The sequence below is a fragment of the Tenrec ecaudatus genome, chromosome 2 (assembly GCF_050624435.1).
Source record: "Tenrec ecaudatus isolate mTenEca1 chromosome 2, mTenEca1.hap1, whole genome shotgun sequence".
NCBI classification, from domain to species: domain Eukaryota; kingdom Metazoa; phylum Chordata; class Mammalia; order Afrosoricida; family Tenrecidae; genus Tenrec; species Tenrec ecaudatus.
The window spans coordinates 16,771,550-16,784,509 of record NC_134531.1 but is presented as its reverse complement, the minus strand read 5'-3'; the positions used below and the strand labels follow the sequence as shown (position 1 = coordinate 16,784,509).

General features: G+C 40.7%; 1 non-coding gene across 1 annotated transcript; it reads left to right on the top strand.

Moving 5' to 3' along the window:
- Nucleotides 1-3,307: 3,307 nt before the first annotated feature.
- LOC142442100 (small nucleolar RNA SNORA64/SNORA10 family) lies at nt 3,308-3,438 on the top strand. The gene has a single exon (XR_012783348.1). It is a non-coding gene; the product is annotated as a small nucleolar RNA SNORA64/SNORA10 family (small nucleolar RNA).
- Nucleotides 3,439-12,960: the final 9,522 nt, after the last annotated feature.

Sequence of the window (12,960 nt, the reverse complement as noted above, 5' to 3'; positions counted from 1 at the left end):
AGTTGTTAGGATCCACTAAGCCAAGTTCCAATGCATAGTCAGTAAAATACAGATAAATATTCTGTTTTCAACTCAGATTCATCTGCATCAGCAAGGGTATCCATTGTTCCAATGTGGAAGTCAGCCTGAATCGCTAGCAGCTCCCTGTCAATGTAACCATTGTTGGATGATCTGCAGTAAATTTTATCTATATGCAATATCAATAACATTTTTCCATAATTGGGGTATTCTGTTGCCTCACCTTTCCTTAGAATGAGCACAAATATGGATATCTTCCAGTCAGTTGGTCAAGTAGCTCTCTTCCAAGTTTCCTGGCATAGATAAACTGGTTTCCAGCATTTCTTCAGGTTGTTGGAACATTTCAATTGGTATTACACCAACTCCTTGAGCCAACATTGCTTTGGCTAATACTTTCAGGGAAGCTTGAATTTCCGCCTTCAGCAACATATGCCCATACACTACTTCTTCAAACGTGTGATGTTGCCGATGGTTTGGTGCTGGTGTTGAGTGTATTCTTTGGATCTTATATTCATTATATTCCTCTATATTCATTATTTGTCCAGAGGATCTTTCAATAGTTCAACTCAAGGTTTGAAATTTTTCTTTAGTTACTTCAGTTTAATATATACTAAACAGATTCTTTTTGGTTTTTTGAATTCTAGGTCTTTGCATATTTCATTATAAAGATTTACTTTGTTTATTGGGTCTTCCATTTGAAATTTTCTGTTTAGATGTTTGACTTCAGTAATTTTTCCATGTGCTTTAACTATTCTGCAATTATGAGCACATTTCAGAGTTTCTTCAGACATCCACTTAGATTTTTAAAATTTTGTTCTTATCCTGGAAATAGGTTGATATTGGTCATTTTAATCAGAAAGCCTTCTAATTTATTATACTTTGAATGATAAATTCAAGAGTTCATATTCATTGCCTAAAATAACCTTTCAAGATCTGTCTTGAAGTACAATGCTATCTGTGATAGAATTGTGACTAACCACCTTGAGGGAAATTAAACTGCTCTTCATATTTATACACCGACTAAAAGATGCAGCCACAGAAGCTAAAGATGAAGCCATAGAAGAATTCTCTCAAAGGTTTCAGTCTGAAGTTGATGAAACAGGCAATCAAGATGCACATGTAATGATTGGAGATGGGAATCCAAAGTTGGAAACAAAGAGGAAGGGGCAATAGTTGGGAAATATGGCCTTGTTGATAGAAAGGGAGTGCAGCGTCTTCTGGTACACAGAGCACCACAAGAAGCTGACAACCTGTTCCCGACACCTTGTAACACCTGCCCCTCAGACAGTTTCCGCACCCCAGGCACCTTCTTTTAAAAACCCTACAGTCTGACCACTGGGCACCACTTCCCTGGGCTACTTGTGGTATCTCCTCCGGGAGCTTCCCTCTAAAAAAAGCTATTTCTGTTTCTGCTCTCCTTTTGTCCTGTCAGTTATGTTTGTCCGCATCCTTGTGCCTCAGTTTACCTTACATTTGGTGCCAAAACCCTGGTTGTACGAGTAAGAGGTGTCTTGACATGTACCCACCCACCCTTAGGCGACTGCTGTGCCCCTCTCCTCCATCTCCCCTTCCCTCGGACCGGACCGTTCAGCTGCTATCCACCACGTCTATGGTCTATGGGTGAGTACCTGACAGTACCGGACTAAATTTTATTTCTGCTATTATGGCCACTGCCCTTGCTGCTGGGTTCTTTCACTAGAGGATCTGTTCATTCTTTTCAGTTCTCAGCCGTGGGCCCATGGCAGAGCAGCATCCAAATGACAGCACTTAGGGATGCCTGAGTCTCGCTGTTCCTTTTCCAGGGGAGCTGGGAAGCCAGGCTTTCTCCAAGGGCCAGAGACATTCAAGGATGCCCGAGCCTCTCTGCTCCTTTTCTGTGGGAGCTGAGAAGCCAGACTTCCCCCTCCCCCAGTTCTGAAGGTCCAGTGGATACTTGGGATGTTGATTGTCTAGCACATTCTCCTCCAGCAAACTGCAACCTGGGTACAAAAACCCCAAGCCAGACTCTTCCACACCTGTAGGTTGCCTCTTGGCTAACCTCTCAACCCTTGGATTAATGCCAGACCTCCAGCCAAAACACTTTATTTTTACTGCAATTCGGTTTGACCCCAATATAAACTAGATAAAGGATCTCAATGGCAAGATAGTACTTTTGATTTCAACAATGACCTTCGAAGCCCTTATGCAGGTGGACAGCAGCTCCAATAACACTGTTACATCGTTACTGAGTTCTAACCACCCACTTAGCAAAACAGCCAAACTGAAATAAAAATTCACCAGCTACTCCCTCCACCAGACGCGGGCTATAAAACTCTCCACTTCTTGCCTGGACCATGTGACTTCGCGGGGCCCCAACTGCCTGTCCACCATCACCTCTGTGAACCTCACCCGGGAGCTCAGGATGCTCTCATCCTATTCTCTGCTTTCTCTTCCCTCCCCAGAACTCTGGAATAAACCTCTGAAACTTTGCTACATTTTTCTTCTTTCCAACACCAAATCAACCTCACAGAAATCATATGGTAGAATTTGCAAAACCAGTGATTTCTTCATGAGAAATTATGTTCTCAACAACACAAATGGGAATATCAATATTAACCTATCCAGATCAAATACACAGAAACCAAATTGATCGTATCTGTTGGATGACGATGGAGAATCTCAAAACTATGAGCCAAACATTAGCACACGGGTTTACTATGCACACGATCATCAATTGCTCATATGTTTTAGATTTACATTAAGGAAAATTAAATTAAAAATCACAAGGTTCAGTTGAATATCTTCACTTGAATTTGGAGAATATCTCAAGAATAGATTTTGTAAGAACACCACACATGAAGGAAGACAGTCTTCCCAACAAAATAAGAGAGTGTTGAATTATTCAAAATCAGGGAAAGTGTACCTGAGGGCTATATCTTCTTGCCATACTTGCTCCATATGTAGCTTGAGAAGATAATCCAAGAAGCTAGACTGTAACATTAATGCTGCACAAGGATTGGGTGGTGAAAAGCCCATGAGCAACCTGTGATATGCAGCTTTGGTGGCCAAAAGGGAAAACTGGAGGCACCTGCTGAAGAAGAGCAATGATTTTAGCCTTCAGGATGTATTAAGGCTGTAAAGCAAACCCAAAGTCCCCACAACTAGACCAATAGGTAACATCATGATAGATGGAGAAAGGATTGAAGTGGTTTTGACTTGCTTTGGTCCACAATCAATGTTCATAGAAGTAGCCCTCAAGAAATTCAATTATTTATTGCCTTGGGTAAATCTGCTCCACAAAGCCTCTTTAACTCTCCCTGTCCTGCATGGTTACACCTGCCACTACCTGTGTGATTTTCATAAAGAGGAGAGAGAGAAAGGGTGCCCTCAGGCCCTTGGGCAAGCCTCCAGTGGCCTGTCCCTTCTGGGGACACAACAGGCCCTGGGAAAGAAAAAAAAAAACTCTTTAAAGTGTTGAGGAGCGAGTGCATAACTTTGAGGGCTATGGTGCGCCTGAACTAAGTGATGATATTTTCCTTAGCCTCACATGCATGGGAACAGTGGGGTTTGCATAAGGAAGGGTGAAGAAGAATCTGTGCAGTTGGATAATGGTGCGGGTAAAAAAATCTTCAAAGTACCACTGACTGCCAGAAGAACCACTAGAAATGACTTGGAAGGAGTGCTGACAGAATACTCCTTAGAAGTTAGGAAGGTGGGACTTTGTCTCATGTTCTTTGGATATATCAGGTGACACAAGTCCCTGGAGAAGGACATCGTACTTGGTAAAGTGGAGGGGCCGCCAAAAAGATGAAGACCTTTCATGAGAGAGACTGGCATGGTGGTTCTGACAATGGGATAAAACATAACAGTTGTGAGGATCATGCATGATTGGGAGGTGTTTCATTCTTTTGTGCCTGAGATCGCCATGAGTTGAGCCCCACTTGATGGTACCTAATAACAAAAAAAAAATGTAGTTCCAAATCTGAAACCTATTGCAGTTCTCTACAAGTATTTATGAAGGTTAAAGACATATTGTATATGTTACATAGAAGAAAATAAAGTGAGAGAAGATATATGTTCTTCCATAGTGTATTATTTAGTATTGTCATAAATATCATATAACTTTGTTTATAATATTGTATAACAATGATATAAGCCCTAAAATTGTTTTTCCATAATTAACTTTTTAGACCACGCATCTGATTTGCCAAACTCATTTCAATTTATCCACCATCCTTTCAGTAGATGATCAGTATTAACATAACAATTATATTTTCAGAACAAAGAAATCTATGACTTTTTTAATATCCATTACATTTTCATCTATGAATGTTCAGGACTTGATCTGCCTTGGCCGGGTTGACTGGAGAAGTAAATCCAGTGATACTCATATATATGTCTAAGAAAGACCTTTATATCAAGAAGTAATTATATATCAAGAAAGAATCCCAACCCAGTCCAACTCAAGTCCCAGAAGTTGGATATTAGTCCATAAGCACCTCTTCACACTCATGCACTCACATGCACCAATGCAGACTGCAGGAAGATCACAAGCAGTGGGTGCAGTGTCATGTCAATCCTAGGGCAGTGGTGTATATTTATACAGATATACATATACTAACTACATATCTTCTCTTCAATCTTTTTCTCTGAACTTCAAACACTGTGCTTACCTGTGTACTTAGCGTCTTTTCTCGAACATCTAACAACAACAACAATTCACTGTCATTGAGTAGATGCTGACTCATTGTGACCCCATAGGTCAGGGCAGAACTGCCCCTGTGAGCTTCCAAGACTGTAACCCTTTACAGGAGTAGAAAGCCCTGTCTTTTCCCCATGGACCGGCTGGTGGGTATCTAAAGGCCACGTAGACTTATGACACTCCAACCCAGCTTTACTCAAAGTCTTTTGGTTGCACCTAGTGCAGCCATAGCCTTGTAATCACTGAGAACCTAAGCCTCGGGTCCATTTGCCACTCCTCTTTCTTCAGTGTCTAGAATTAGCAGCAAATATTACCAGTTCCGTATCTCTCCCGCCTCACTTTGTTCATCAACACTATTTAATACCCTGTGATGACCGGTTATTAACTAGATTTTAGCTGCACCTTGAATTGAGGTTGTTCCCATGTTTTCTAGATTTTACCCTCAATACAGTAGCTCAATTTGTTTTAAGGAAACATAATTTAAACTTTCATTTCCAGGGTCTTTGCATTTCATTAGAACAGGGGTAGGCCAACTGAAACTCGTGAGCCATATGTGGTGCTGTCAGTATGTACTCTACATGTGGCTGTGAAGTAAAATAAAAAAGGAAAATAAAATTATCATAGTTTCATTTAAAGGACATTATTCAGATAATGATTATTTCATTTGTATATGAAAATAAATTTACATCTCTTGAGCAATTTTTAAATTAGTGTGAGGGACAGAATTGCCTCTTCAGTCTCAAACATTTGCCAACAGCTGACCTAGCTTGGAGCCAACGTCCTTACAAGACCACACAGGCCTTGCAAACCACTTTTTCCTTATTGCAGCCTTTATCTTTGCCCAATTTATTTTATTCTAACTGTTTCTTGGCCTCAAAAACACTGAGCATGTCTCAGATCTGTGCACTCCCTGTTCCCTCTGCCTAAGATGCTGTTTCTCAAGGGATCTGGTTCACTGGCATTCTTACATGTTTCAGGTATGTGTTTACCTCTCCCCTTCCTTGTAGGACTTATTCCGGCCATCCATATACGATGTGATCTTATGCAAACACAACCAGGCATTTCTGCTTTGAAACACCGATCCACCATGCACTATGTGTCTTGTTAATATATTGTATTATATTCTGTTGTTTCTCTATAGGAATGTATGATCCATGAAGGTAGGAAGTAATGCATTTTTTACGTCTTTAGCTTCCTTATTTAGAAAGCAGCTTGCCACAGAGTAATTGGTCAATATATGATCTTAAATGAAGGAATGAGTGAACAAATACAGAAACAAGAATGATTAATTAAGGAATGTTTTCTTCTGAATTCTTTACATTCCATGGGCCTCTGAAATTCAAACATAAATTTCACAACCACAAGGGGTTTTTGTTTGTTTGTTTGCTTGTTTTTTTAAATAGGGAATTTTTGTCGATGTAATTATAGATGAAGAGAAAAAAGAATCCCCAGTTCAATGGAGAATTTCTTTAAACTTCATATTTTGATCTTTTCTCATCCACTTTCATTAAATCCTCTTATGACCTTGAAACTTATTTCACAGTCTATTAAGAGCACTGGACAATTTGGCAATGTCTGCTAGTTGTGGAATATAATAGGAAGGATTAGAAGAGGTAGGAAAGTGATACCTTTTTCTCTTTTTAAAAATCATTTTATTGGGGGCTCATACAATTCTTATCACAATCCATACATACATCCATTGTGTCAAGCACATATGTACATTTCTTGCCATCATCATTCTCAAAACATTTGCCTTCTACTTGAGCCCTTAATATTGGCTCATCATTTCCCCCCACCGTCCCCACTCTCTCCTCCCTGATGAACATTTCCTAATTCATAAATTATTATTATTTAGTCATATGTTACACTGTCCAATGTCTCCCCCCAACCCCTTCTCTGCTGTCCATCCCCCAGGGAGGAGGCTATATGCAGACTCTTGTAATCAGTTCCCCCTTTCTACCCAACATTCCCTCCACCCTCCAGACATCACCACTCTCACGACTAGTCCTGAAGGGGTCATCCTTCTGTACCAATGTACATCCTCTGGTCTAGCTGTATTTGTAAGATAGAATTGGGATCATGATATTGGAGGGGAGGGGAGGAAGGATTTAAGAACTAGAGGAAAGTTACATGTTTCATCATTGCTACCCTGCACCCTAACTAGATCATCTCCTCCCCAAAACCCTTCAGTAAGGGGGTGTCCAGTTGCCTAACAGTGGGCTTTGAGTCCCCACTCTGCACTCACCTTCATTTACAATGATATGATATTTTTGTTCTTTGAAGCTTGATACCTGATCCCTTCAACAGCTCATGGTCACACAGGCTGGTGTGCATCTACCATGTGGGCTTTGTTGCTTCTGAGCTAGATGGCCGCTTGTTTATCTTCAAGCTGTTAAGACCTCAGACGCTATATCTTTTTATAGCCTGGCATCATCAGCTTTCTTCACCACGTTTGCTTATGCACACGTTTGTCTTCAGTGATCATATCAGGAAGGTGGATACCCACTGATCCGATTTTTAGTTATTTGATGTCTGATAACTAGTCACTTCTACACCTCAGACAGGCTGATGTGTTTCTTCCATGCGGGCTTTGTTGCTTCTGAGCTAGATGGCCGCTTGTTTACCTTCAAGCCCTTAAGACCCCAGACACTCTATCTTTTGATAGCCGGGCACCATCAACTTTCTTCACCATATTTGCTTATTCATACATTTTTCTTCAGCAATCGTGTAGGGAAGGTGTGCATCCTGGAATGCCATTTTAATTGAACAACGTGTTCTTGCATTGAGTAAGTACTTGAGTAGAGGCCCAATGCCTATCAGCTGCCTTAATACTAAACTTATAAATATATGCATATAGATATATTTCCCCACCTTCCTGTATAAATATATTTACATATGTACATGCCTGTATTTAGACCTCATAAATATCCTTTGTTACCTAGTTCTTTCCTCTATTTCCTTTTACTTTCCTCTTTTCCCACTATCATGCTCAACCTTCATTTGAGTTTCAGTAATTTCTCTTGGTTACATTGCCCTTGCTGAGTCCCTACTAGGATTCTTACACACGCCTTGCCACTAATTTTGTATCACTTGTTGCTCCTGTGTCCCTGGGTTAGTCGGCACCACTCCCTACCCCCTCCTCTCCCTCTCCTGTGACCCTCCAGAACCATTGGTCCTGTTGTTTACTCCTTCAGACTATTCATCCAGCCTATCTTATCTAGCTAGATCTGTAGATATAATAATATTCACCAACAATCAAGGTGTAGCAAGACAGGTGATGAATGAGAACGCAGCAATGACAACAAAAAGAAAACCAATGACCTATAAAAGAATAAATTAATTAAAAGAAAAAAATTCAAAGAAATAAAAACCTGTAAGCAGATCAAGGTCTGTTTTTTTATCTCTAGGCGTGACCTGCAGTCAGGTCCAATGGGGTGCCAAGCTCTGGCCCCAGAGTTTATCCTTTGTACCCCCTTGGGGGCTCCCTGTTCTGCTCCAAAGGTTGCTCTGCCACACACTTTTAGTGTTTGCCTTGGTGTCGCGGGGTCAGTCCGGACCAGTTCCGACACTGAGTCTCCAATGTTGTCCCCCTTAGGGCCCTGGGCCAGCAAGGGATGGTGTGTCTCATAGTGGGATCAGCCATATGGTCCACTCTGTGCATTGGCTGTTCAGAGTGGGGATCTCGTCCTCCAAGACTGGTGGGCCAGGATGTGCTCCACTCTCTCTTCCTCCCCTTCATTTGCTCCCTGTGCTCTGATCAGACATGCGCCTCTCCCCTAGCGGTAGCTTCAGTGCTGTCCTCTAAAATAAATTCTTCTGGGTGGAGCGGCAGTTGTCCACATAGCTGGTATGGGGACCAAGCCCTCAGGCCCCTCCACTGGCTCCCCACTCCTTGCTGGCATGCTGCATTCGCATCCTGGAACACTGACTTTAAATCTGGTCCCTCTTGCCCTGTGGAGACACAAACAATACCTTCCCCTCGGGTGGGTCAGTGCCCTATTTCCCTGCCACACATCTTTTTTTCCCCCTTTCATTTGCCTTTTATGTGAATAAATTTGCTATGAATTAAACATTTTTCAAAACTGTCTTCATTGTGTGTACCAGGTATCATTTATATTTCTCCCATTAAGTTTAGTTGAAGATACTTACCAAGCAACCTCAACTGCAACTTGCTTTATATTTTTCTATATGGCTAATTCTATAAAGCACCGTGAGGAAAACAAAAGGTGATATGCATGTAGTGCATACTACAAATGATCAGTGGACAGAGCCTGATTGCTGACATATCACTGGATCCCCCTTTCCTTCCTGATGAGAAATTTAACAAGTATAATGTATATTACTAAAACAAGTTAATATCTAACTTGGATACTTCAGAGGCAGCCTATCAATTTTTTATCTGTGAGTCTATTATTTGATTGATGGAGTTTTTTAAGGTGAATACAAATTAATTACAGAGTAAACAATGCACATTTCAGAGATTTTTAAGAGTCAAAATATATTCATATGTGTAGAAGCTATATAAACGTGATTGATTTATAGCTATTTTACATTTGAGATGCAGCAATTAAAACCTCAACACTGAAAACAAACTCACTAGCATCAAGTTGATTCTTACTCACCGCAACTTTATAAGATAGGGTGGAACTGCCACCTTTAATTATTTATGACTTTAATTATTTGTGAGATTAGAAGGCCTCGTCTTCCTCCTCGGGGCAGTTGGTATTTTCTAACTGCTGACCTTGAACGTCCAATGCATAGCCCAAGACATTATTAGGGCTACAGCTTAAAGACGGTAATTGAAAGTATATGAATTGGCTAGGGATCAATGACCCATGATGTCTAGATGTTAAAATCCCCAGTATTATACAACGCTTCTCTTAGGGTTCATTGACTGTGGAAACTCGCCATGCATGACTCAGTCCGCATCTCTTGTGTGGACGATCAGAGTGAGGGTCTGGTTTCCAATGAGATCATTTGAATCCACCCATTGCTCAAGCCTGTTCTGTTCATTTACCTCAAGTGTTACCTGAATCCATCACACTAGGATCTCAACAGCATATCTTCCATCTTAGACTAGTCACAAAGTAAAGGATTCTATGTCTCTGTGGAGAAATTCACCATTGTATACCAGAGTGCTGGCATACCTTTCTTGTGGACCAAGATTGACTACATTGCAATCTTGACTCCAGCTTAGAGTTGCATGGCTAATTCATTGGGTCTTTCGGTTGTATGTTTTGTTTTGGTTTTTTTTGTTGTTGTTGATATTTTTCAGATGTGAGGTTTACCTGCTAGACCTGAAATCTAATTTTGGCAATACCATTGTGGCTTCTATGACTGCATCATGTTTTCTGCACTCAATATCCTTCCAGTGCAAAAGTATTATGTAATTTAACAAAATGGACCACCTAGCAATAGACAGTATTTGAAGTATTCAGTGGACTTTCTAGACTCCCTCCCCACCTGTAGACATCTGGCTCCATTAAGTGTCCACAGTAACAACATCAATATGTAGAGACTCAGATGATTTCTAACACTTACTTTCACATTTGGACTCTGCATTCCTTATGTGGTTCTTTGTCTTGTATTTTGGTTGGAGGAGATCTTTGCAAATGAACTCAACGCCACTAACTTCCATATGAGTTTGTCTCTTTAATGCTTTTGGTCTAAAATTCATATACTGCTATTTCGTGTTGATATCCCTAACATATGTTTAATAGAATATCTTGAATAATATTATTTTTATTTCTACTTCACATTATAAAATCTTCTTAATATTCCTGTATGTCTTTTATCTCAGTAAATAAATGTCTTCTTTAAATTTCCTTCCCTTTTCTTTACATGTTTACTTCAATTTTATAAATAAAAAAAACAGGCCTTGAATTTCTGTTTGCTATCCTTTAAAACTATGTTCTTATCTGCAGTGAGAATCCAAACTTCACTTTAATGCACTCTCTTAAAATATATTTTATTTCTCATCGCCCACAGCCAATGAATGTCTCATACTAAAATGAAAGGGACATGTCTCACACACAGTATTTGTTCATAAGCAATATCCGTGGGGTCATTTAGTATAAACCTAGGGGATAGTCACCAGCATTTGGCCTTGACTTTGAGTCGTTCTTTCTGAGGAAACCTGGATGACCCACCAAAACTGAGATAAAACCACCTGCCAACAAGTTGATTCTGATACACAATGACCCTATAGGGCAGAGTAGTAATATCCTAAGTGCATTTTCAAGACTGAAGTCTTTAAGAAAACAGGCTGCCACATCTTTCTCCACTGAACTTTTCATTAGCAGCCAAACACTTAACCACAGTGATAAATTAATATGTATGTGTCTCATATAAGCCTTTGAAATGATGTATCATGCCTTCAGAATCTTAAAATTGATTATTTGATTGCTCTCACTTTAAAGCATGGCTAAGGAACCCTGGTGGGACCAAAGTTATGCATTGGGCTCCCAACTGCAAGGTCAGCAGTTTGAAATTACCTGCTGCTCCACTGAAGAGAGACATGGCTTTCCACTGCTGTAAAGAGTTACAATCTTACAAGGAAGGGTAGAACTGCTCCTGTCTCCAAGCCTGCAATTCTTTGGGAGCAGAAAGACTTATGCTTCCCCTGTGGTTCCAAATTGCTGACCGTGTGGTTAGCCACCCAATGCATAACCACTACATATTGATAATGATAATAATTTAGTTGATGGTATAGAATTTAAAACACTGCTGAGAAAAAGAAATTATGTGTGTAAAAGCCAGTTATGAACCACAATACCTGAGTTGTGCAGCTTCACAAATTAAACTCTTCAGGCACTGGGCACTATTTATACAAGCAACAGGAGTTGGCGATAGGGAAAATCTTCCAATAATATTCATCTATAACAGCAGACTTATGCCTACTAGATTGATACATGTCACAATAAAGCATGGCATGGGAGCATTAAAATAGTAAGTAGATGGCAATTCTGGGTCTCCATTCATTGGTTACCCTCAAGGCAAGAGATTTGAACCAAAGTCCCACATCTACCCGTTCTGTCCCCTTGGGCTAGTAGTCATCTGCTGCTTCCCACACTAGGGGGTTCCAGCCTTATGTCCAATGGCTACAGGGGAGTTTGAGGTGAAGCCCAGTCCCTTAGTGTGTTTCCACATCAAGTCTTCCTGCTGAGGCTTATGAAGGATGTTGTGTGCCTTAGCAGGTTTAGAATGGCCAGTTGTCTAACGCACACGAACTGCATCACTAAAGCGACATAGAAACTAGGTCAAAAGTGTCGTTAGGAAGCTAAGACTGGGTATATTCTCCCCTTGGGGTATTTTTTTCTCTCCCAGTGAGAAATGGCTCCTCCCCTTTTCCTACTAGCAGAGACTGCCTTCTCTGAGATACACATGCCCCCAGGCCCCCGTGTTGGCAGGAATTTCCAGGAAGGTTTCCTTATCATTCTGGTGAATGTGTCTATTGAATTGGGGTGACCTTCGTACAATTTTGTTTGGAAGCAACTGAATAATCTTCGCCTCCCCATATCTTGGAAAACCAACCTGAGCTGAGGTGAGTTCTGCTATGTCAAGGTGGCTTTTACGTGTGCATTTCCAGGGGTGACATATGTTTGTGGATGACTCTCTGCTTAGTTGCTTTGATGATAAGAAGCAGCGTCCTGCCTGCATCTTGGTGTTGGTAGTATGATAATGGATTCATGCAGTAGCTGTTCTTTTGTGACTAACCTCACTCAACATAATGTGCCCTGGGTCCTTCCATATCCTGAAGTATTTCATTGTTTCCTTGATCCTTTTTGAGCGATGCATAATATTCCACTGTGTGCATGTCCCAGAGTTTCTTTATCCATTCTTCTTCTGAAGGGCATTTGGGCTGTTCCCAGCTTCCTGCTATTGTGAACTGTGCAGCAATAAGCACAGGAGAGCACATGTCTGTTTACATTCTGCCTCAGCTTTCTCTGGGGCATATGCAGAGTAGAAGTGTTGCTGGGCCACATGATATTTCTATTTCCAGTTGTTTTAGGTCTCATCAGTTCACTTTCCCTAATGGTTGTATATATTTTTAAGCCCACCAGTGATGTATAAGAGTTCTAATCTCTGTGCTTGCTTCCCGTAATTATTGTTCTGTTTTTATTTTCTTTCTAAACTGGGCTATCATTGTGGGCTATATCTAAAACAAGGTATGTACATACCTTGTTTTGATTTCCATCTCTTGGATGGCTGGTGGTCATGAGGAGTTTCTCATGTGTTTGTTAATCATTTGACTGTTGTCC